The following is a 26,374-nucleotide window of genomic DNA, read 5'->3' on the forward strand; positions in this document are numbered from 1 at the left end:
TACTGGCTTGGGGGTGTGTGGAGCTAAGCACATCCCCACTTGCACCTGAATAGGCTGTGTCCTGCCTCCTCATACTAGGTTTCACGACACTGTATTGCCACTGCAGCCAGCTTGGAGCCAGGGTAGGGGAGTTAGGAAACTCCAAGAACTTCAAAAGCCCTTTCCAGAAACTTCTCCCACCTTCTAGGACAAGGGCACAGTAGAATTTATATAGCACCTTCAGACCCACTCCTGGACCAGTAGAAGGACTCTCAGAGGACTACGTGCTACTATGACCTGCTGTGCACTCTCCCAGACTGCTGCAGTACCTGGAAGGACTGTTCTGCTGCCTGGAGCCTTCCTTGAACCCTCAGAGGCCAGCCTTGCTGTAGAGCCCTGTATCTACATCTGCCCCCAGGACTACCAGAAGTGACTCCAAGGGCTAGTTTGCTGGCCTCCTGTTCAGAGCCACAGGACCAAACCAGGCTCCACCATCTTGAACCCGCCCCTGGACCCAGCCTGAGTGAGTCCTGAACCCTCAAGAGGTCTCCATACACTCCTGGACTATTGGTTGTGCTGTCAAAGGTGACCAGATGGCCGTGGTTGGCACTTTTATCTTTTAGGTGCTATTTTAGACATTAAACTTTAAAAATTCCTAACTCCGGTTCTCCTGATTGGATCTTTGTTGTTTAAGTGTCAAATAATTTATTAACAATTATTCCATTATTCTAAATTGGTTTGTGACTTTTTTGTTGTGTTTTCACTTTATTACTGTTTGTGTGCTGCATTAATAGTTACCCATTGCCTATAAGTTAAGATTGCTTTTGTGCCAAGGTACCCGGTGTTAAGCACAGGTTAATTTAGTGACATTTTGTGGTTCACCCTGCAAGGGACTGTGGCAGTTGCTTGCCCAGGGCTCACATCCCAGTCAACAAACAACCCAGTTTCTCACACTGACCTAGAGAAATGACTCAACATCGTAATTGTCAGTGTCCAGCAGGCTGCTGTTTTGAACTAAACAGTTCTGTGCAGGGGATAGCGGACGTGGAGAGGACCTCCTAAAAATCCTCTTGGATCTGTTTTTTAACGGCATTTTGTGTTGTGCGCCCGTTGCAGGGAAAATTCCAACTGTGCGCCATTTAACGCAGCTTTGAGCTCTTTGCACATCTCTGGCCGCTGAAGCATGACTGCTCGTGACTGTACGAAATATTACTTTACCACATCAGCGCCACTTTAATTCGCGGCCTTTCTAGCCTGTCCTTCGGTACGATTTTTCAGGGACTAATATAGCCTTTGTGCCCTCGTTCTATTCCTAATGCGCAAAGTTGCTGAAGTATCTATTTTCGTGCGCGAGTCCAAAAATACCTCATAAATCTGAAGGCAGGAAGTAAAATAGAAAAGGAAACGGTAAGGGGCCGGGATTGGGCAAGGAGCAGCGTGGGCAGATGGCGCGGGGCACGCATGGAAACATGAAACCATAATGGCTTAAAACGAAGCGAGTTGTCGTTGAGGAATGAATTGAGACTCTGGCTACAGGTGCGCACAACGAGCGAGCGGATTCCACGAGATGGTGCTAAGTATCGCAGCGGACAGACTCGCTTCACTGTCTCGGTATCTGCGTCCAAGCCGGTGTGACAGACATCTGTGTGCATCTGGCTCGGCGCAGTGTGGCTTCGTGGAGGGGGATGAGCCAGTCAGTTTGCAGATTCTAATTCTGTTTGGAAATGTCAAAAAACAACCTAATTTATGCTTTTGTTTTGATTTCTTAGCAAATTATCTCTAGCTGACTCATTCAGACACCCACTGAGTAGCCTGGGTAAACAACTGGTAATTGGATGTTTGAGACAAAACGCTGGGCCACCATGACCCAGTACTGAGGATGGAGAGAATGAGCACTGTGCTCGGGGCGTCTTCGAGTTCCTACCTCGTCGTTACATGGGTCTAACGTGTTTTCCTTAATTAAAAAAGTTTGCGGCATCTTATATAGTATTTAACCATTATTTGCTGATGGATAATAGCATGGCATGTGCATTTGGGAGGATCCGATATCAGTATGCACGCAGTGCAAATTAAAACCCTGACAGCACATTTTGTGAAATGCCACATTCATATGCGAGGCCTACGAAAGTAATATGCAACACCACGTATTTCAAACTGCAAAACAGTGAGTGCTATCTAGCTGGCAAACAAACTGTCATATTACTTTCTACTCCCTGAACCCATCATGTATTCCTCCCTGAATGCACCCAAACAGAATAATCTGATTTCTATGTGCTCTTCGTATTTACTTTTCCATTAAACTTTACCTTGTTGAGGAGCTTTGAGGAGTCTCGATAGTTACGACCAGTCTGTCGAGGAATGTTAGTGGAGACAGGAGAAGACATTTACATGAGGGGTGGGGGCACCATCACAATAAAGGGGCAACCATGCTCGTGCTCCTTATCCCAGAGAGCTGCACCTACATTTCAAGGCCTATTTAATCTCTGTGTTTTCGTTCCACCCTGCCCTTCAGCAGATATGTGCCCTCAGCAGAATTCTGACAGCTGCGACCAATTGTTATGCATGCAGCTTGTAAAATATATTTGATTAGATATTGAATGGACAATTTGCTGAGGCCTACGGACCTTGGCACTATCCCCTATCAGACGCTGGTGCACCCGGCACCAGTGAGGTGGAGAACATGACACAGAAACCAACCACTGGCCCTGTTTTGTATCACTGAATCCATTGTTTATTTCTACAAGGTAGGTTTCCTCTTTGTAAAGTAGTATCATGAACATGTCAGGGCATGGAGGCGAGGCTCTGGTGAAATTTATACTCAATTTCATGAACTACATCTAGTTAGCCATAAAAAGTAGTTGGAGAGTTGCACTCAAAGGACAACATCAGAGTCCCTGAGAGAGAAACAGTTGCTGCCTTTAAAAAGCTGATAGCTGAGATCTTCAAGAATTGGAAACTTTGTCCAATTTCCTTTTCCTTGATTTCAGTGGGGGTAAAAGCCTTTTCAATCTAGAGGCCACTCTAAGGAATTACCTTCACAGGGACATTCAATGTAAGTTTCCACCAACATGATTAAGGAAGCTATCAAGGCCTGCTGATCTCCCAACTTACCCACTCAACTATGTACCCATTACAGATCAGATCATCGTTAAGAAAAGGCCATCCGGAAATACATTTTAGAAGTATTTTCATTTCACCTTTTCATGTCTGACTGAGGTCACAAGAGTGGTGCAGAGGATTAGTTGGAGCAAAAAGAGAGAGCAGATTAGGCCCGGCTCTGGGCTTGGAATTCTCTGACTGCTCCAGTATTGGTAACAGCTACCTCTATTGCAGCTATCATTTGGGAGTAGCATGGTGTCACTGACATGCATTAGATGCAATGAAAATGTCAACTAAAATTACTACCTTTTATAATTCATGTTAGGAACCATCACTACTCCGACAAAGAACTGTGTGGTGTGATTCTCAGCATATCTCATGCAATAACTTTGCTTTAGTGAAGGAAAATATTTTGTTACATTAAGTACCTCGCTAAAAATAATGAAAGTCACAAAATCTTTTCCCTATGTAATTGATCTCATCAGATCATCAGTGATTTGTGGAGTTCCACAGACCTCAGACCTATCACCACTTCTGCTTATTCAAGATTGCTCACGTGATAAAGGGCTGTGGTTCAATTTGTTAAAGTTGTGTTGAAGAGTCAAAGACTCTGCGTGAATGTCAATTCAACAAAGTGCCAAAGTAAAAGAAGCAAGATCACACACTATTTGACCCTGAATGATTGCGCAGGTTTGACTTTTTCCTATCCTTAACCCCTATTTGCTGATAAGCTGCCAAGGAAAGGACAGTGGTGGGAACTGCATAAAAAAAACACAGCTGGAAGAGCCCTCTTTGCTTTCTGTTCCAGCAAGCACACTGTTAACATATGAGACCAGGGGGTAGCAAGGATAGTGCCAGGAATACCATGGAGCAAGTTAGGGTCAGTAGCTACCCTTAGTGATCTCTAACTGATGGCAGTGAGACCGTGCTATATCTTCAATATGAGGCAGGAGAAGAGTAGACATTGGTGGACTGGACTGTCTAGAGAAGATGGAGAGCGTCTAGAGACTGGCTCTTCCACTATGGGGATAACATAGTGGCCCTGCTCCTGCATTGCATCAAACCCAGGTGGTCCCTTTCAGTTGGACCCCATGGATAAATGACATTCCAGTGCCTATGGCAGTAAGGAATTTGGTTGTGCTAATTGATATCTGGCTTTCTTGAACAGTTATGGAATTGACCAGTTTCCAGCATTAGAACTTAGCCGAAATCTACTCCTACTTATAGGAAGAACTAAGAGTGAAAGTGACAGTAGTTCATTCATGCCACTGTGATGCCCTGAGTACAATACATGGCAATGTACCTGGAAGCCGACAGTAGATTCACATGCCGTATATAACAGAGCAATTATCACCGGTTTTTGTCAAATAAAATCATACCAGGTGGACTCCGCAAGAAAGAGTCTACAGCAGAGATTTCATGATCTGCTGTTGAAGTTGGATTACCGAAAAAGTTTGCATGGTCTCTTGTATCGGACTGAAACTGATAAATCAGCTAGATACATGTGGTCCAAGGAAGACGCAAATTGTATCTTTTTGCAACACCAGCGAGAAAGACTGCTAGTAGAAAGCCTCTGAAGATGAGGGGTTCCTGAATGTGGAATGGGGTTTTTGCTGGCCAACTAACCTGCAGAACCCAGAGGAGGCAGCAGCATCGCTCCTGCTCTGTTAAGGATTTTCTAGTTACCTATAGTAAATATAATCCAAACGAATGTCTTATGTAGGCTACACTGTTGCTTATGGAGCAAAGGACCTACCTGTTTGCAAGCCTTAGTGTCCAGATACATTGACTTCTTTTTTCAACCTGAATAACCCAAACACTAAAGAACTGCTATATAGCGGGGGAGCTATTGGGCCTCCATTTGTTAACACGAACTTCCAGTTGTGCTGACAAAGAGTGAGTATTTCCCGGTATCATAAAATGTAACCTGTTATAAGTGGCCGTTCCAGAATAGCATCGTTCTTTATTTTGTGATGCAAGAATAATTGCACAGTGTATTTTGGAATTATGACACATGTAATGTTATTTATTCTTGGTTTGTTTAGCATTCTGTATTGTGTGTGAATGTTCTGTGATTTTAAGCTACCAGGAAGTCGTGTAGGTGCTTTATGAAGAAACCATAAATAAATAAAGTGAGCGTTCAGTAATCTGAGGCTATGATGAACTCATCACTTAATTGTGTTAGAACTAAATATAAACACATGCCATGTAAAACTGTAAGAAAGGACTACTGTATTCGAGGTTTTGAGAGATGCACCGCACATCTGATAATTGAAACTTTCAAACTTCAACAGGTTGGACGTGACTAAATCTGATCAAAAATACTGCATGAAAAGATGGAAAAGTTTCTGAATCAGTTCACAAAACCCTAGGTATCCCTCATTCTCGCATTACCGGGCGTGGTATTACCCTACGCCTCTTGGAATGGGGCCTTGAGTTAAATAGGATAAACAGTTTAAAAAAGGCAGGGTATGGGGGTGTGGTCATATTTTATTTATTTGGTGTTTTTGTACATTGTTGCCATGTGACCACTGAGAGCAGTGAAGTTTCCAGCAGAGCATTTGTTAAGGTGAGACCAGCTGAAGTTGGAATTGGAGGCTTTTACTCTGTGTTTTCAGTTTTGATGACGTACCATGGCCGAACCTAGACTGCTGGCTGGTGCACAATGGAGTATTAATTTATGGAAAATGTGAGGAAAGCTGCCCATGTACAGCCTATTCAGGAATATTGCAAGGTACAGTTTGGCCTTAACTGTAAATACTAGGCCGTGGCAGGTAGCCTAGTTAGAGATGGGGCATGGTTGGTCCTATGGCACATTTGAGAAGTTTCTCTGAATAAGGTGCACTTGTGAAGAGGTTGTCCCTGTTTCCTGAAGATGCGTGTTGTTGCCAAGTAGATAAGAGATACTATTTGTGAAACTAGAACATGTTTTCCCCGGAGATTCCGATAAAGAAGACAGATGTCCCCACTGCATTTCAATAATTCATGAGAATGAGCGTTTGATGTCAAAAGCTGGAGAGCATACCTTGCTTGAGTTAGAAATGCTGACATAAGTGATACAGTGATTGTTGCATATTTCCATACTACAACAATAACTATATCAAACTTTGTAAAAGACGGTATATGTTACACAGAAATAACTAAAATATGCATATTTTGATACAAACAGAACTTGATGTTTACGCATGCCTGAAAGGACATCTAATTAACTACCTTTAATTTACAAATCAGCTGGAAGCAGCACTTCAACCGAATTCTGACTTACATGATGCCATCTAGTCATCTCTTGGGTGCTTGGACAGTTCCTCCTGAGGGTGTTCCTATGTAGTATGGCATTTCACAAAGGATATTTACTGCCACCTGCCCATTTCATTCAATGTTTGCATCAGACCACACTTCTAACATAAGTTGTTAGATGGTGTTATCTATCAGTATGAGGGCAACTACGTCACATGTAAGGTGTCGCTACATTTAACTTCAACGTGTTCTTCTAAAAGCTTCTAAAAGGTGGTAACATAAGTAGCAGGGGGTTACACATGGTATTAACTCTTCATAGGTTTCGTATGCTTGTTTTGTGGGTGATGCAGTTCACACACCTTTTAGAACTGTTTCTAAGTGCTAGACTAAAGCTCAGGGACAAATTAGCCGCCAGAAGGTCAATGGCCCATGAATTGGGTAGTCTTTTGAGCTTGTGGCTGTTTCCTGAGATCAGGATGGGTGGTATACCAGTAATGTGTACTGCTCATGTAATGAACTGCTGACTGCCGCCACCTCCTGATATGTTGTAAGGTCCCAAGCCAGGCCAGGTCATTTACTCTAGCACTGTCCAGGTTCTTGCAGCCAACATGGGTTAAAAATGCTTCCTAAATGGAGTGAGAAACACTAAACAATCCTCTTTTGGAATATGTTAGGATAACTACTTACATGTTTTACATCTATTGGTCACCCTCTCCTGATCACACGGTGAGCCACTACCACCCAGGTGCACCATCTGGCGATGGTGCATGTGCTGTCAATCACTTGGAGGATTTTTGTACTGTTGCATATTTGTATTGGCCGAAGACATGGATTTACATATGACTCTCTATACAAAAAAAAACTTTTGTTCATTCTAAATACTGTCCCATTTCAGTCAGGCTATCTATCTATATGAACGACGTCTTGAACAGTACTTGCTCGAGGGCCAGCTCAGAGGTGGACGGTTAGCAGTATTTAGACCTGACACGTGTGCCTTAAGGATAGGATCCTGCAAATGGTGTTAAAAGAGAGGTACACCTCTACAGAAGTTGGGCTCTGTAAATTTGAGGGTGCTTCCTTATCCTTGCATGTGGCCAGCATGAGATGCTCCGTTTTTGTATTCTTTAATCAATTTTTTGTTCAGATTTCCTTAATGATGTTAAGTAGTGCTTTCTGAATAGTGTGACAATGACTAAGGCGCAATTGGAGCTAGCTGTACCATGCTAGGCAGTAAGTGGAGCCTGGGACATGAACTCAGTATAGCAGCTGTTAGCACTGCCTTTCTACAGATGGAGCCAAGGTGCATGAAATCAGTAAATCTGCGCTGGTCACATTGACTTCAGGAAGTGTATGCTCCTTGCTCTTTCTCTCGCCCCTTATCAGCCAATAGGAGGGAGTTTAGTGCCAAGAGTGGGAGAATCAGTCAACAGTAAGATGTCTTCTGAGGGTAGACAAAGGCTTTGCGATTGCACTTTTGCTAAGCCTAGCCCTTTGCTGATGTGGCGTACAGAAGTAGAATGAGATCGCTTGAGTTGGTAGGAAGCACACTCCTTTTGATCCGGAGGTCTTACAACCTAACCATATGAAGTGTGTATCCTGGGGTCCGAGCACCAGTGTTAACTACTGTCACTGGTCATTGAAACATTAATGAACGTACAACAAATTGACGCACAGCTGCTTTTTACTGTGAGAAAATGAGATAGGACTGGTATATTAACCTTCCTAGAATTGAATTCTATGTAATTCTGGCCCATCTCAGTATGTATAGTTTGCATTGTGCATTTGACATTATCCATCTTTATATACCACAATTAATGTTTTTGCTAACCTCTTGACAGTACAGTGGGCTTCTCCATTGCTTTCATTGAAATGGAAGATCAGGAGGCTTCCCAAAATGACAACTTTGGCAAAGGAGGCAGTTTTAATGTAAGCGAGTAACTGGGGGGTTAATTAGTCTACGCCGCAGCCAAATGGCACTTTGGCGTCCTCTAAAACAACTGCCAATATCCACAGGACTGGGCCGGACTCCCCTTCCGTTCTCCATCATGGAAGGCTCCTAGGGGCAGGGCACCCTCCTCCCTCACTAAGAAATTGGTTGTGGCTAAGGGCCATATGTACGAACACAGTTTCCCATAGACACAGAATGGGTAAAATCTTTTCGTACATCTGGCCCTAAGTTTCCTATTTGCAGTTTCATTCGCCCTTTTCGGTATGTGTGCCTTTGTTATAGCCGGAAGAAGGGACACTGCCAATGTCAGTTAATGTGTTCCCTCTCAGTCCTGATAATGGTACTGAATAACTGTGAACCCAGTGGCTTTTTTGGTTGCAGCAGATTTATGAGAAAATACGCGAAGAACAAAATTCGTCCATCGCATTAGAGCAGTTCCGTGTCTTATTCAGCGCAGTTGAGGAAAGGGCTTCAAATGTATTCCGCAAAAACCAACACAATTCCTCAGGGGTCCAATTTACGAACTTCAAAGCTGTACTTAAAAATGCACTGTGCTGAGGGACTGGAATGGTTTGTTTCCATAAACGTTAACCAGGAGATCTGTGATTATGTAAGTGGTACCAGAATAATTAATTGTATTTCTAGAATTCATATAGCGCTATTTTGCTGTGACCTTTAAGCAATTGTTTCTGGAAACAAAGGACTACATGGAAAGACTTTTATGTGCAGGTGTTTTTTTACATATACTACGTCCTTCCATCTCATTGCGTATAAGGCACTTTTCTTTCATGCGCACGCCGCGCCTTTAGATTGACTTTTTGTGCGCCAAATACTTTAGTACCAGCCTTAACCTTGATTTGCCGTAATACAATGCCAGTGCAGGCCCTATGTTATTAGCAGATGCGCTAATTCATTTTGCATATGTACTAATTTATTTTGTGTCTTGGAAAATTAAGTGTATTCACGAGCACACTGTAAATGCTAATGCACATACAAAAAAAAACAATACAAGCGCCAAAATAGTTTTGTGTATTGGTGGTGGAAACGGTTGGGTTTGCACCAGCTCACCTTTTCATTTGATAGCCCTTAGCCCTTGGGTGGTCAGAAGCAGCTTGTGTCAGATTACTTTATTTTGATTAATGAAGTTTTGACTTCTCCCTTCCTCTCCGATCCCCTGTACTGCATGACAACGGTGTGAAAAAGGGTGGACACCCTCGTAGGATGTTATGGGCCAGATTTACAAGGCCCTAGCGCCACCGGAGCGTCACTTTTAGTGACGCTCCTTTGGCGCTTTTCACTGCACCATATTTACAAGGAGGGGTCAAGCCAATTTTTTGTGGCTTAAAGCCTCTTTGTAAATATGTAATCAAATTCAAGGTCAGCGCAAGGGGGAAGTAACCTAGACTTCCGCGGAATATAACAGACTTAAAAAGATTTCCCAGTGTACCAATAATGTAATACAAAAGAAAATGTATTACTTCATCTATAATATAATATTAATCACAACGTTTTTTGTAAATCTCGGTTGAACATGTCATTCTGTTCATTTATATTTCACATTTGTCACAGTAGGTGCTCCTATAAAACAGTGAAGGTGTTGAAGTGCAGTTGAGTGAAGGTGATATATACAATCGGTGCAGAGTGTGGTGTTAAGAAAATTATGAACTTCAAGTGGCTCCTTCAATCCAAGAACCCCTGAAGTTTCACAATATTTCTTTGTATCAGTCTCAACCACTCTTTGGAGATGTGTCGACGTTTCGACCCTGTATTAAGGTGAGTCAAGGTGGGGTCATCATCAGGACAAGGATGATTGAGTTGGAAGCACCTACAGGTAGTATAAATCACTGTATTATTGGGGGTTGGTGATTCCGTTTGCATAATATGGTTAATATACAGCCTGGAAAACTCACCTAAACTCCAGTGTATAGTGCCAATCCAGTAATCGGGGACATCTTCCTGCCGGAAAATGATCACATAATTCATTGTGCCAGATAATCATAAAGATTAGTCTGTGTGAAAATAAATTAAAATAAATTAAAGGAGTCCAGAGTCTGAGGGTCTACGTTTGTCTGTAATCAGTGGATGCCAAGGATCGCTATTATCTAGTGCTCGAGAGACTTCTAAAAAGAGATGTTTTACTATATAAGCAAGTGTCCCGGAAAAATCATGGGACTTAAAACTGGATGTGGAGGTTAATCAATCTAGCAAAGCACTTACAGTTAGTCCGGTCTCACTGCGTGGGGTTGTGGTTGTACCATCCAAGGGTTGTAAGTGCCACTAAGCGCCGTAATATCAGGGGCTTGGGATATCTATAAATGCAAGAAGTATGCGTGAGAGAGGTAACCGCAACCGGGGGGTAAAGAGGGGTGAAACCAGAGTTGGGTGCACCACTTACTTGAGTATTCAAGCTGCTGCAAAGGCAGTCAGCATGCGATTGTCAATTCAGCCGGTTAATTAAGAACCTGGTAGGGAACCTCTATACAAATACAGTGTTTTCTCTTTCCCGTTTTTCTAATTATGTGTTGTTCCTAGAATTACTAGCCACAGTTTGGCTCCACTGGAGTTTTTGATCTAAGCCCCACAAAAGCCTCTCATGAACCTGTTTACACAACTTTAAAAGCTTGGGGTGTCATTGTGAAAAAATAATCTTGGCTTGGAGGTTGTAAACGGTCTACCTCTTTCTGAGGTCATTTTTTGGTGTACATATAAGACCAAACACAAAATGTGGCTGGAATGTTCCTAAGATTAAGGGTCCAAAGTTCTAATACCTGTTCCAAAACCAGAATATGAATGATTTGTGTTTATAACAGTGATCCTAATTTACCTTTACGTTCAGTTCTCAGACGCTCTAATAGTGCTCATGTGATGCTTCTGTCCCTAGTAGTACATTAGAGGTCCATTTTCGAAGTAGTCGTTTTCAGTATTTCCATGAAACGTGTCGTATTGAAATTCTATAAGATAGTGAGTGTTTACATTTAATTGTGTGGACCCTTTTTTAAACCACACCATGCATGTGATACTCCCCTGTACCTAAAATGCTTCCTATTAAATGTCATCCAGACCCATCACGCCTCACAGACTCCTTCTCTACTAGCTTTTCCACGATTCGTGATAAGACTGAGGGTATCATCTTTGGCCAGAGGAATTCACCAACCAATTAAATGTCCTTTAACAGAATTCCATGACTCAGGGGAAAAATCACCTCTCATATGTGTTTGTGCTTATACTTGAGCCATCACCCCAGGTGCTGCACTGTCATCCCACCTTCAAATTAATGCAATAATAAAAGCTGGCTTCTGTCATTTGCACCCACTCAGGATCCTTTTTCATACTTCCCTCTGATACCAGAAAATAGTGGTGAGCGAACAGATGTACTTTAGAATTCAACTCCCACTTGACTCAAAGAGGCTTTCAGTCATATTACTGGGCCTTCAGAATGCATCATCATACAGTACTTCATAACAAGGTCCTATAAATGGGGGCCACATAACCCTTGTGTTGTAAATCTTTGAACATTACCCTGTCATGCATAGAGTCCAGACCAATGTACCTGATCCGATACATTTGATACTCAACGATTCTACTATTGCTTAAGTATCCAGACCCAAACAAGACAACTGCTGCAAGCAAACAATAACTACCAAACTACCACTAAACATTCCTTTGAGTAAAGGGTGGGAGCACTTCCTAAAAAAATACTTCTTGCAATTGACAGAGTATCCTAAGTTCTTGCTGATCTGAATGTAGGGTGACCTCCTTACTCCAGGTCATTGCAGACCCTGTCTCCAGTCTTGAACTTTTCATTTATAAATACTTGTTTTCTATTGTGTTAGTCTAATTAGTTCAGTAGTCAAAACAAGACTATAATTCCCGGAGTGCATGTCATTATTACACGAAAGTCCAGGACTGGATTCAGTGTCCCTAATGACACCTAGGGATGTGGTCGCCCTATTGAAAAGCCTAGAGTTCCCCTCGCTCCTCAGATACATATTTGCATTTGTACCTGCAGTGTGTAACTAGACTTACACAACACCTTAGTCATCCTTTTCTAAACGGAACAGTCATTGTGATGGGATCGGCCTGCAGCCAATAGAATGACTTCACTCTTCTGGAAGAGAGAAAGCTTTGATTTGCTCTCCATCAGTGTCTTCTCTTCTGTACACGGTCTCCTCCTTTGTCTTTCTGTTGACTCTCGCCCGGGAGGTCACCTTCAGTAGCCACTACTCTTGTTATCTGCTGGTTAGGTGGCCTGGTCTCTTTCTCATGTTAGTGGTGAAGCCTTTTATTCCTCGTTGAGCTGCCTTTGTGTGGGTTTTTACACCAACTTCTTCCTTTTCATCTATCTTCATCTTTGTGAGTGTTTGTTGCATCATAAACATCATGTCTGAGGAGAGTTTGGTCCTTCAACATTCTTTTAGCGAGATTAAAAAATACACCATGACAAGGTAACGCTTCGCTCATCCTTTGCCCTCCACCCTCATTAAGGTAAACATTAATTTGTCTCACCATGGCAACGCCCTCAGTTGGAAAGCTTCTTGCCTCCGTTCTGGGGCAGAATAACATCTCGCTGCCTGTAATTTAAAAGAAAAATACGGGCAGTTTTTTTCTGCTTTGTACTGTAAACCAAAATAACCCATACCTGCTGACTTCAGCAAGCCTCTTTGGTAAAACACTGACTGCGAGCTTTAAAAAGAACGTTAAAAGATTGTCGTCTCAGTGCCTGAACAAAGCCACCATCCTTTCTGGCTTTCCTGAAAACAATTCACTGTGTGACTTATGACCCTGGTTCACCTCAGCTCGAATGTGCGCAATTACCCCAGGTAATGGACCACACAGTGTCACAAGAAGTGCACTGGTCTGGTGGTCCGCAACAGGACTTTCCAAGTGCTTTTTACATCTTCCAAGGTTAAATTTATTTAGCTAGGGATGTTGTTTAAAATTAAATGAGACTGTAGTTTCCATTAGTGTCAGGACGGGAAGTGTATTGTTCCTACAGATGAAAAATGTAGGGGCATATTTGCACAGAATTGGTGCGACGCTGCGCCATAATTGGCACCGCCACGCTGCGTCACTTCTGAAACACAGGGATGCACCGTATCTACACAAATACAGTGCAACCCCGTGTTTCGCCTAGCGCTGGTGCTAAATTTATTTGTAAGCGCTAACATAGACATCCTTGCACCATAGTGCAAGGGTGTCTGTTGGAAGGGAATGATTGCTTATGTGCAGGAAATCGATACAGCACTTCTACGCGTGCTGCACAATGCAGCACACATAAAAGTAGCAAATCATCATTACTGAATGTTTGGGTATGTGCAGGAAGGAACACCTTCCTGCGCATAAACAATCATTCGTAGCCTTTTGCGCTTTCTATGTGTGCTGCAAAATGCAGCACACATAGAAAAGCAAAAACAAGGAGAAATAAAAGTATCATTCGAACTCTTAGCACAGCTGGCATGGGCAATACAAGGTAGACAAACAATGTGGAACGAGGAGCTTGAATGGGTAAGAAGGACTAACTCAGGCTTCCTCATTTGTCCAGGTGTTTGGGGGTCAGCTCAGATATTGCGCTCATCTAGAACCTATCTTTGACTCCTCATGAGAGAGTGCTGATGCCACGATTTTCACTGGATAATGAGAGTTCAAGGGAGCTAGTTGACCTCACCCACTCACAAGAGACAATTGTGCCTCATACATTTATTCATCTGCTCAGCAGAGAAGATAAAGAGCCCCCTAAAAATCAAATGGAGGGAACTGATGCTTTGGTTTCAGCGCAAATTATTATATGTCCCAATCAAGAATCTTATTCCTGAGAACCTTTAGGGTCAGACTGAGCATCATGGTTTTGTACATATGTTGCTCTACCTATAGCCAGCAAAATGGCAAAATGGTCTTATCAATATCAAAGTTTTTTGTAACGCACACCTGAGATTGTCACTTTGCCAGCGGTATGTGAGTTTTTATTTGGTTATTGAGGTAGGAACCTAGTTTTGGAGAAGCATTAACAAACCTAAGTATTTTATGGGAAAGTTTGGATGAATCTGTGGTGATCTCACATGCATATTTCCCTCTTACTTCTGCAAACCTGAGTTGATCTTCGGAGCCAAGCATTTCCACCCTCTCAGGCTAGTGCCAGTGATACATAGCGGGTCATTCCGACCCTGGCGGTCGGTGGCCGCCAGGGCCACCGACCACGGGAGCACCGCCAACAGGCTGGCGGTGCTCCTACGAGCATTCTGACCGCGGCGGTTTAGCCGCGGTCAGACGCGGAAAGCCAGCGGTCTCCCGCTGACTTTCCGCCGCTCGTAGGAATCCTCCATGGCTGCGGAGCGCGCTCCGCAGCCATGGAGGATTCCGACTCCCCCTCCCGCCATCCAGTTCCTGGCGGTTCTCCCGCCGGGAACCGGATGGCGGGAGGGGGAGTCGCGGGGCCCCTGGGGGCCCCTGCCGTGCCCATGCCTATGGCATGGGCACGGCAGGGGCCCCCGTAAGAGGGCCCCTAAAAGTATTTCAGTGTCTGCAAAGCAGACACTGAAATACGCGACGGGTGCAACTGCACCCGTCGCACCTTCCCACTCCGCCGGCTCTATTACGAGCCGGCGTCATCGTGGGAAGGGAGTTTTCCCCTGGGCTGGCGGGCGGTCTTGCGAAGACCGCCCGCCAGCCCAGGGGAAAACTCGGAATACCCTCCGCGGTCTTTCGACCGCGGAGCGGTATTTCGGAGGGGGGAAGTCTGGCGGGCGGCCTCCGCCGCCCGTCAGACTCAGAATTAGGGCCATAGTGTGTTGCCACCTGGGGAGGTTGTACGACGGAATGCCGACTGACAAAACAACGGGTGCCTTACCAACGAGGTCGGAACACCGACCTCGTTGTTACTACTAATGCCTTTACCACGAATGCCTTAACAACGATATTTCGTTGTAAAGGCATTCCTGGTAAAGTCATTAGTAACAAGCACCCATTGATCCTGCATGCCTCACCCCACCCCCCCAACCCCACCCCAAAACCTAAAAACCCCAACCCCCCGCCCCCTCCCCAAAACCAAAAACGCCCCACCCCCCCAACCCCACCCCAAAACCTAAAACCCCCGACCCCCACCCCCTCCCCAAAACCAAAAACGCCCCACCCCCTCAACCCCACCCCAAAACCTAAAACCCCGACCCCCCACCCCCTCCCCAAAACCAAAAACGCCCCAACCCCACCCCAAAACCTAAAACCCTGACCCCCAAAGCCCTCCCCAAAACCTAAAACGCCCCACCCCCCCAACCCCACCCCAAAACCTAAAACCCTGACCCCCCACCCCCTCCCCAAAACCTAAAACGCCCCACCCCCCCAACCCCACCCCAAAACCTAAAACCCCGACCCCACACCCCCTCCCCAAAACCAAAAACGCCTCACCCCCCCAACCCCACCCCAAAACCTAAAACCCCGGACCCCCACCCCCTCCCCAAAACGAAAAACGCCCCACCCCCCCAACCCCACCCCAAAACCTAAAACCCCCGTCCCCCCACCCCCTCCCCAAAACCTAAAAACCCCACTTACCTGAGTCGTCGCCTCGTCATCTGCGTCGTCCTCCTCAGCCAATTCCCTTGTTTGTACCTTAACCATGCATGTTCGTTGTTCAGGACATGCGTGGTTAAGGCACAAAACAATGAAGTCGTGGTTAAAGAAAGCGTTGTTCCGCTTTCGTTAACCAGGACTTCGTTATAAAAAAGTCGGCATAAAGGATGTTTCCCACCTCGGGAGGGAGATGTTACAACCAAGAGGGAAGAGCAGACTACAATGGCATGAGCCATTTCTCCATTAAACAGCTGTCTCTAATATGCCATTTCAATATGCACACTTAATATCCACACTTTCCCCTGTTTGCCCTATCACCAATTGCAGAGATTTCTTGGATACTTTCAGATGAGCCTTGACCATAATAGTAAAGGATGGCCTGTTTGGACTATTGAGCCAGCTGGGGCTTTCTGTGTCCAACAGGAAGTGGAACAGAGCCGTCATTTCTGCTACATGATGTTGCACTGCTCAGCGATTGCTGACTGCAGTTCTAAGGTGCTGTACTTACTCAGCAGCCATGGTACAGTCCTCTAATAAAGAGCCTAACTGGCAAGATAAGAGAATTCACTCACAGACAGAAGGGCTCATTTGCCAGCTGTGAGTGTACATTTGCCAGGGGCGTTGCTTTGGGAGAGGGGGAGGTATATATTTTCTGATAAATAGTTGGGTGAATGTGCTTTTAGTCGGGTATTGTGAGATGTCATTCAGATTTCAGCAGGGATTTTTACATGCACACTCACAAACACACACACCTTTCTTAAAGTCGTCAAAACATTGGTTATTTTACCAGTCCGCATTTCTCTCCCTTTCCACTGCCCCTTCGGCCCCTCTCATGCACCCTGCTTGTTGTATAATGTATATAAACACTATAGCCCTCATTATGAGTTTGACGAAGGGCAGAGGCCTCCCGCCAAACTCATACCGCCGAGAGACTGCCTGTGCGGTCCAAACACCTCTGGCCCTATTTGGAGTTCACTGCAGGACCGGCAGGGCTTTAACATTGCAGCCGGCTTGTAATCAAGCCTGCAGCAATGTGGCAGTGCAGCAGCACCCGTCGCACATTCCATTGCCCATTATTCAGGCAGTGGAATGTGCAACGGGCTGTGCATGGGGGCCGCTGCTCTGCACTGCTCATGTCAGGTGCATGGGCAGTGCAGGGGCCCTCCAACGCCCTCATTCCACTAGCGTTTCCATGGCGATGGAACCGCCATGAAAAGGTTGGCGGTATGGGGACTCGTTATTCGGAGGGCAGCGCTGCTTGCAGCACTGTCCTGGCGGATTACAACCACCGGGACCGACAGGCTGCCGGCAACCTGGCGGTGTGTGCGGTCAGACCGGGGCAGCTCCACCACCATTGTAATGTGGCGGTCAGACCGACACAACCGCGGTGGTCCAACCTCCACCTGGAGTCTGGTGGTCTTAAGACCGCCAGACTCATAAGGAAGGCCTATATGCTAATCTTATTGTCGGAAAATCTGAAGCACCCCTCCCCCTCCCTAATCGTACTGACCAGGCGACGCCCCTAACAGATGCTATTGTACCAAAAAAGATTGGTGGCAATTAATCAGATAAGTGGAGCCCGACAATGCCAACAACAAGGCTTATCACTTGCATACTACCTATATATATTTTTAAGTGGGTCTGTTAAAACTACATCTAACTGGACAGCACAGTGCTTAATAAAACTGGAAAGATAATTACCTGACCTCCGTGCCCCCAGAAGAATGTACATACTTAATATCTATGCGTATGTGAGAGGCCAGTTGAAAGCTTTAAGTGCCGTATCTGCTAGTAATTGTAGAGTTAGAGAGAGCTCATTTATCTTAATTAATAATGTGAGATCGAGCCAGTTACCCATCAATGACTGCTCCGGTCATAGTTTTCATTTTAGAATGTAATCAGGCCACTGAGGTGGAAAGGAATGTTAAACTAAATTTAGAGAGAAATAATGGAGACTTTCTGGACATTGCACTTGTGCTAACATACTCTAAAATGTAATTGCTTTCTGTCAGTACCTCTATATTGAGCCTTGTTCTCGTCTAAAGGTGGCGTCACCCCACCTCACAGTACAATTGACCGTCCCTGAATACCTAAGCCTCCGAACATAAAGTGAGGTAGTATTTAAATTCTTACCACTTTTATGTATATATGTGTGTGTGTGTGTGTGTATATATATATATATATATACATATATATAAATGTATGCCTATACATGAAGTACCTTCAAATGTATTACAATGCACATTTTTTAGTAAACCTGCATTTGCTAAATATGGCTGCCTCCTATCAATTTGCTGAATGGATACAGAGGATTGTGTGGTGCGCTCCCAATCTGAAGGTGCTTTGTGCCTAATGATGTAGTGCTTTGATGACGAGACAGAAATATGTTTCATTTCTTTCTGTGGGCCGGTGATTTGCCTTGGTGTGAACATCAATGCACAGAAACAGACTTGTGCTTGTCATACTTCCCAACATGAGTCGAGGTGCACAATACAGAAAAGGTAAAGATTCACAGAGCCAGGGTTCGAATCCCAGACATGAGTAAATCAATCGTACGTTCATCTAACGTTGATCAATTGAGTACCATTGAATCTGGCAATAGAAATGTGTGTTTTTCTATCACAGCACCTAAGCACACATTTTTAAGAACACACAGTGGGGACATTGCTTAAAACGAGGGAAATTATAGCAAATCATTTTACAAAATGTGACAAAAAAATCCCTTTCACCTGGCGAGTTATCCACTTAATCAACTGGTATAGTCAGCCCAACATTTGATTTCACTAAGTTCTGATTACAAGTAGTCGGGTAAATACTGACTCTACACTCATGTGCTACGTTAAGGAATCACTTCTGGCATTTGCTATCATAATCAGTCCATTAACTCTCTCTTATCTAGTGCTTCCAAATGTGTTTCTGCTTAGCGTAGATGTTGTGCAAGTAATACATCTTGGTTGATTCAGGTTGTGTTAGATTTATTTCTTGCATTTTCTTCGGTAGATTGCCAGTTCCTATAATAATACATTCTAATACTTCAATTCCACCCTACTATGTAAATATTAACGCAACCCTGACATGGTGCCCTGCCGTCACCACTGACGAAGCCACTGTTACTGTCGACTCAGAGATCTTAACTAATCCCTTCCCCCTCCACTCCTTTACAAAAAGGCTCCTTACGATCAGCAAAGCACTAACACCTTTCCTAAGTGCCTCCATCAGTTCAGCCACATTTTTGGACACCTACAAACAAACAAGAAACCATCCGCTGATCAATTCACGCTCTCCAACTACTGACCAATCTCCCTCCTTACATATCTGGCCCTGGTATTAGAGAGGCTCATAAACTGACGCCTCACCAACCATCCCAACAACCACCAGCTCTTTGAAGCAACACAGTCTGACTTCAGGCACAAGCCACAGTTCAGAAACAGCACTCAATGGCACCACAGACAACATGATACTAGACAGAGGTAAAATGGCAGCCCTCATCGTCTTTGGTCTCCCTGCAGCTTTCAACACAATCTCCCGCTCCATCCTCATCAGAAGCCTGCACGAAATTGGCATCGAAGGGCCCTCTTTTCCCTGGCTCTGTTTCTTCATAACATACAGAATACAAGCTGTCAGTCTGGCACCTTGATAGCCTGTAACCTCATCTGTGGGGTACCTCAAGGTCTGTCCATCAGCCCTGCCCTCTTCAATGCTTACATGATCCCTCCGGCCAATGTCATCCATGCACACAAGACCACAATCTTCCTCTATGCCGACGACTCATAACTCATACTGTCCCTCTGTGACAGGACCCTTAGCTAAGTTCATGGCCAGCATGACCAAAGTGGCTAACTGGATGAATGTAAACTGTCTGAAGCTCACCACTGACAATGATGATCTTTGGCAAGAACTGCTGGTGGCCGCTGAGCTTGGTTCTACACCCACGCCCAGCACTAATGTAAAAAAACTCAGAATCATCACTGACAACAATCTGGACATGTTGGCAAAAGTCAATGCCGTAACTGCATCACTGTATTCTGCATCTTGAAGAACCCACCCTGCCTTAGGCAAGGCTAGGTATACACACCTTCTATACACACCTTCTTAGAGCTAGGATACCCTTGAGGGTGTCGGTGTAATATACAAATACATATAATACAACATAACCTCTTATATATACACTCTTCTGAAGTTCATTTCATATCCTGGCAGGGCCGACTCAGTCTTCTATCCTTCCAAGGTTGGTAATTGAGTACTATTAAATTGGATAATAGGAACATCTGTTATTTACTGCACATAGAAATTGCCGAAGTGTAGGATGAGGCGCTCCAAAAACACGAATAAAACAAGTTGTTATGTGACATTCACACTTGTTATAGTGCTCCCTACTTTATCCTCCGGTTGATATGGTTAGACCATTAATGACGTTTACCACGATCGCTGCACATGGAAGTTTGTTTTGACTGCTTGCAGCTGAGGAGTAATCACATTCCCCTCATGTCTTCCCATTGCTGAAGTCTAAGGGATCTTGTTTTATTCTGTACAGTATGGGGTGCACTGCTGACTTCATCATGCTGAGATTTGGTAATGCTGTTTCACAATGTAACCCCTATGGCGGTGCTCATAGCACACTTTAGTCTGCCAATATTAATTCTTTCCACACTTTCTTCTCGTTATCTGTGTTCCGTCACTCATTTTACTTTACCCAGTCAAGCACTTAGTGTTAAAGTGCAGTCATTGGGGAAAAATAAACTGGTGATAATCTGAGCTTAATGGCTGAAGGCGTTGTCATTTCTCCTGTATTGAAAATTGGCAATGCTATTTCATTGGTACCATTCTAAACCCGAAATATGTTTCTCATGAATTAGGATTAACTAAGGGTTCCAACAATGTCATTTTATAAATCTAGACTTCGTGATACAATAAATGTACTAGAGAAGCACAATGTCAGGGCATATGCGCCTGGAACATGCTTGCCAGATGTGACCCTGAGACACATTGGCCAGGGTAATGGTTTGCGTTTCATCTGATGATGGTTTCAGACCTGACTGATGACTGTTACCTTTTGGTGTGTACCTCTGAATTGGAATTGGTCTTTACTCGGGACCCTTCTAGGGTCAGCCAGAGCAGAGTGTCTGTGCTGACATCACAGAGCGCTGAGGCTGGTGCTGATTAGAGACTGGTGTCAAGCAGTTCGTAGTCTGATGAGATCTCGTCAGGTACTGAAAAGTCCTTACAAATGTGAATCCAATAGATTTTAGTTAAAGAACCTACCCAGGGCCTGCCGGGTTCCAGAATTATTGAGCCAATTCGGAAATGCCAACCTTTACTTCAGTGTGGTGCTTAGAGATTCACATATTAAAATATCACATAGGCAGCCCCAGTGAATAAAATATATTAAAAACTAGATTTGTCTGTGGGGTTTGCAGATTCTAACACCCATTTCTCAGTTCTCAATTCAGTTCCATGGATCATGTCTGGGAACCACAAACCTGGCACAAGCTTAATGGGCATGAGGCCACAAAACCAGGACAAACTTCATAGATCCCTGTTGTCTTTTTGTCAGATTCATAAATCTGGTTATGGAGCCCGAGATTTGGCACTGGGCCTTGAAACCTGCCATTGATTCACGGACCTCGACATTGAAGTTTGCCCACCTCTGACCACAAATTCAATCTCTGGATTCAGAAACCATATCGGGAATTAACAAAAAAACTAGGGGCTAAGAGTTTTCTGCCCACAAAGGTGCTGAGCGAATGGCCTAGCTAACAGCCAGACCCTGTGGCCATACCTGCTGCATTCGTCCAAATGCTGTGCCCTGCAAGTTTGATCAACTGCTGCAGGTTGGGTGCAGGGCCTAGCCGGAAGCTAGGTCCTGCGGCTAACCCCTTCTACACAGCAAAGGTTGGTTGCCCACAGAGGGTGGGGCACAGGTCCAGGCCAACCCCACTTCTAACGGCTGAAAACAATTCACTGTAAAAAAAGAAGGCAGCGGTTAAAATGAAGTTTATAACCTCAGAAAGTCAACTGCAAAAAGCACTATTAAAGTGCAATTATGGTTGAGAACTGGAACTGAAAAACTATTGAAATTCACACATTATGTTTAGGACTACATTATGTAACTTACACAACATTCATGCAAACCATTTATCACACATCAAAATACCTAAAAGCAAAATGTAATAAAACAACAACATATAATGAAAACAGTAAATATTAATATAATCACAGTTGTGTCTGTTGAAGTGGCTTGAGGAATGTGATGTGTAATTTCATCTGTAAGATTATTTACATTTGGAATGCCATCTGTTTCATTAAGGGTGAGGTCATTATGTTTGATGTGACAGTTAAGGTTTGCATGGTTGTTGTGTGAGTTTTGGATTGTGGCCCTAAACATACTTTGGTCATTTCAGTGTTTTTTCAGTTTTAACTCGTAACCATAACTGCACTGCTTAAACTTCGTTATAGATCTTTAGCTATGATATAATTTCATCCAAATTGACATATTATTGCGTGGCTGAAGAGAATTCCACCACAATTGGATTGAAAGTAAAATATTATTCAAGGAAGTGTCTTTCTTTAGAATTAGTAGCTTTTGTGAAATGGGCCCCATTCCTTAGGTCGCAGGCCTGGTATCGAGACCACAGACTATGAATTGTGAATGTAAACCCTCCATCAAAAACAGTTTATTGCATATTTGGAAGAGCTATTTGGGAGTCCCCCCACTTTGGTCTGGGGCCAGGGTAGGCGCACCCTGTTTTTTTGTTTTTATTTTCAGGATGTGGGAACCTTGCTCTGGCCCTGTAATGGATGCCACAAGAGATTATGTTCTCTTGCTGCCAGCCAAACCAAACCCTTGAGACCATGGTGTTTATTTTGAATTTGCAAACCCAAATTGGATGCACTGAAAAAAGCCTTCTCATTCATTATGACCCACTCTGCACCTGACTTAACAATCTGGGACCACCTCCTGAAGTATCTAAGGAAGTAAGAAACCTTGGAATTACCATGGACAATGAATGCCCAATAGGACAAATTAGCAAGCTCAAGCTTCATCACCATGAACACTCTGCAACACATCTTCCCCTATCTGGGATTTCCACACAAGGTCCAAACTACTATCTCTCTTGTACTGTCTAAACTGGAGTATGCCAACGGTCTCTACCACGGATCCTCCCTATCAATTATGAAAAGACTACAACAGATTCAGACCTCTACTGCCGGACTACTCCTACATGTAAATCCACAAGCTCACATCTTCTCTGCCTTGAGGACCCTACATTGATTATCTCTTGCTGGAAGATTCACCTTCAAGATGCTTTGATTTACCCACAAAGCAATACATGGAACAGGACCACTTTTCATCAGGAATAAAATCACCAAATACATCCAACAAAGGAACCTCTGCTCAAGATTGTCACCTAACCTCAAAACACCACCATACAAGAAAAAGACAATAGGAGGTACATCTTTCTCTGTCCAAGCGGCCACACTATTGAATTAATTCCCCTCAAATATAAGATCCACCGATCAATCAATCAGACAATTTGTATACCGCGCTACATACCTGTGAGGGTTTCAAGGCGCTGGGGGGGGTGGGGGGGCGGGGACACAGGAGCACACCCCCCCACCCCCCCAGCGCCTTGAAACACCTTGTCAAGGGTAGTAAGCGCTATATAAATACAATTACAAATACAATTAAATTTTTTTCTGCCAGTCCGCAAATCTAGGTTATTCTCTTTCTTAGGCATGCACAAACACGCTCCCTTCTCTGTCCCTCTTCATAAAGATGTAATGCCCCTTTTACACCCCAGCTGCAAATGTCCAGGACTAGAGTAATGTCTATCATTCCACTCCTTTTACATTAATATCATCCACCTTTCCCCATCTACTAACAAGCACTTGCAAGGTTGAAACAATGCCTTACACCACCCTTATGTCACAAATATAGGCGGCTTTGTGAGTTCTTGTATGCGAATGTCAATTGTGAGCGGTCAGTTGTTGCCTCTGCATGACTCCCTCTTCTTTACTTTTATGTTGCTGCCACTTGTATGTAGTCCATTGCGTTGCGTTTATTTCTCTTCTTCACAAATGTTCATGTGAACTTAAATTCTGTTAAATCATCATTCGGATGTACTAGTTCAACCACAAAGTCTCAATCAAATCTTCTATATGTTTTTTCTTTCTCATTTCCTCTCTCTTTTATCCTTTCACAAACTAATTTAAATCAACGTACTCTGTTCTTACCCTACTGCTCCGGTTAGTGTTTCCGTCTTTGCCGCCACCCACGCACCATCAGCTAGAAAATCTGTTATAGAGTGAGTTTGAAGTAATCAAAATAACCCATTCTGAAAAACTATTGTGAATATGCAAAATACCTATCATCTCATCTCAGAAATTGTTTTTGAAGATGTATGTGTATGTTATAATCAGTCAGAAGTGTTATATTTATATATCCATATTATTTCATCCCTTTGTGAAAATAAGGACATTTCTGTATCTCCGTTGCTTCTTAATGCCATATTGTACAGTGATCTGCCATTCACCTAAATAAAACTTAAGAGTGAACACCAGTAGGTAGAGCATAGGATGCAATATACAGTACACACCAACGGCTCCCAGGTTATTTGGAACACAAAAGTATCAAAAATAAATCATCAAAAATGTAACAGTAAGATAACATCTGATCTAAGATGAAGGAAAGACAATAGTGCACATACCCAATGACCAGCAGACACTAGAATGTGCTTCCCCACTCATGCAAGATAGGAAGAAGCCTAAAGGTGGAGAATTTGTTTTGCTCTGGTTGAGGTGGAAATATTATTTTCTCAGAATTGGCAGATTGTAGCACAGTCCGGAAAAGTGTTGTAATACTGGCTCATCTATATATTTGAGGAAAATATAAAAATATATTTTGTATTTGGACATTTTTATGTAGAGCTATGTGTTGCCTCTTGGATACGTCAGAACACTGTACAGCTTAAATCAAAGTACAGTCTTCTTGATGAGCATAAGTCCAACTGTTCATAGGGCATGATCTATATCCGACATTTCTTCCTCACCACCATCGGGTCTGTGGCCTTGTCACAGGCCATTCTTCCAATACGGTTTATGTACCAGGCAGAGGGAACTTTTAATTGTGAATTATAACTTGATCTGTTGGCTTCTAACTTAAAAAGCAGAGTGATGTCTACTGAATGTGTCATATTACGGTATATTTCTCTTAACAGCATCCTACCACTGTTTCCGCTCTTCTCTTCTATATCTGTGTTTAGAATGTTGCTTGCAAAAATTAGTCTGAGAAAGATTTCTTTTAGTTTGTGATGACATCCAACAGACCGACACAATTAGTCAAAAGATATTAAAGGCTCAGATGATTACAAATGAAACATGATTGCCGAATGAGAGCTGCCTATAGGATTTATGTTTTCTTTGCAGTGGATATTGCAAGGTAATCAAATCCTCAAGCTGAATTTACTCTGATTAGAAAATGTACTCCAGCCTATTGAGCTGGATTCTGTGTAAGTTTGTTTATAGCTCCCTTTAACCTGCTTTTAGACATACAGGGAGTGCAGAATTATTAGGCAAGTTGTATTTTTGAGGATTAATTTTATTATTGAACAACAACCATGTTCTCAATTAACCCAAAAAACTCATTAATATCAAAACTGAATATTTTTGGAAGTAGTTTTTAGTTTGTTTTTAGTTTTAGCTATGTTAGGGGGATATCTGTGTGTGCAGGTGACTATCACTGTGCATAATTATTAGGCAACTTAACAAAAAAAAAATATATACCCATTTCAATTATTCATCATTACCAGTGAAACCAATATAACATCTCAACATTCACAAATATACATTTCTGACATTCAAAAACAAAACAAAAACAAATCAGTGACCAATATAGCCACCTTTCTTTGCAAAGACACTCAAAAGCCTGCCATCCATGGATTCTGTCAGTGTTTTGATCTGTTCACCATCAACATTGCGTGCAGCAGCAACCACAGCCTCCCAGACACTGTTCAGAGAGGTGTACTGTTTTCCCTCCTTGTAAATCTCACATTTGATGAAGGACCACAGGTTCTCAATGGGGTTCAGATCAGGTGAACAAGGAGGCCATGTCATTAGATTTCCTTCTTTTATACCCTTTCTTGCCAGCCACGCTGTGGAGTACTTGGATGCGTGTGATGGAGCATTGTCCTGCATGAAAATCATGTTTTTCTTGAAGGATGCAGACTTCTTCCTGTACCACTGCTTGAAGAAGGTGTCTTCCAGGAACTGGCAGTAGGACTGGGAGTTGAGCTTGACTCCATCCTCAACCCGAAAGGGCCCCACAAGCTCATCTTTGATGATACCAGCCCAAACCAGTACTCCACCTCCACCTTGCTGGCGTCTGAGTCGGACTGGAGCTCTCTGCCCTTTACCAATCCAGCCACGGGCCCATCCATCTGGCCCATCAAGACTCACTCTCATTTCATCAGTCCATAAAACCTTAGAAAAATCAGTCTTGAGATATTTCTTGGCCCAGTCTTGACGTTTCAGCTTGTGTGTCTTGTTCAGTGG

General features: G+C 43.6%; 1 protein-coding gene across 4 annotated transcripts in view; it reads left to right on the forward strand.

The window, feature by feature from the left end:
* MAP1A (microtubule associated protein 1A) overlaps positions 1 to 26,374 on the forward strand; it is a 598,226-nt gene that overhangs the window by 445,010 nt on the left and 126,842 nt on the right. The window lies entirely within an intron of this gene.

This window comes from Pleurodeles waltl, chromosome 3_1 (assembly GCF_031143425.1).
Source record: "Pleurodeles waltl isolate 20211129_DDA chromosome 3_1, aPleWal1.hap1.20221129, whole genome shotgun sequence".
Taxonomy (NCBI): domain Eukaryota; kingdom Metazoa; phylum Chordata; class Amphibia; order Caudata; family Salamandridae; genus Pleurodeles; species Pleurodeles waltl.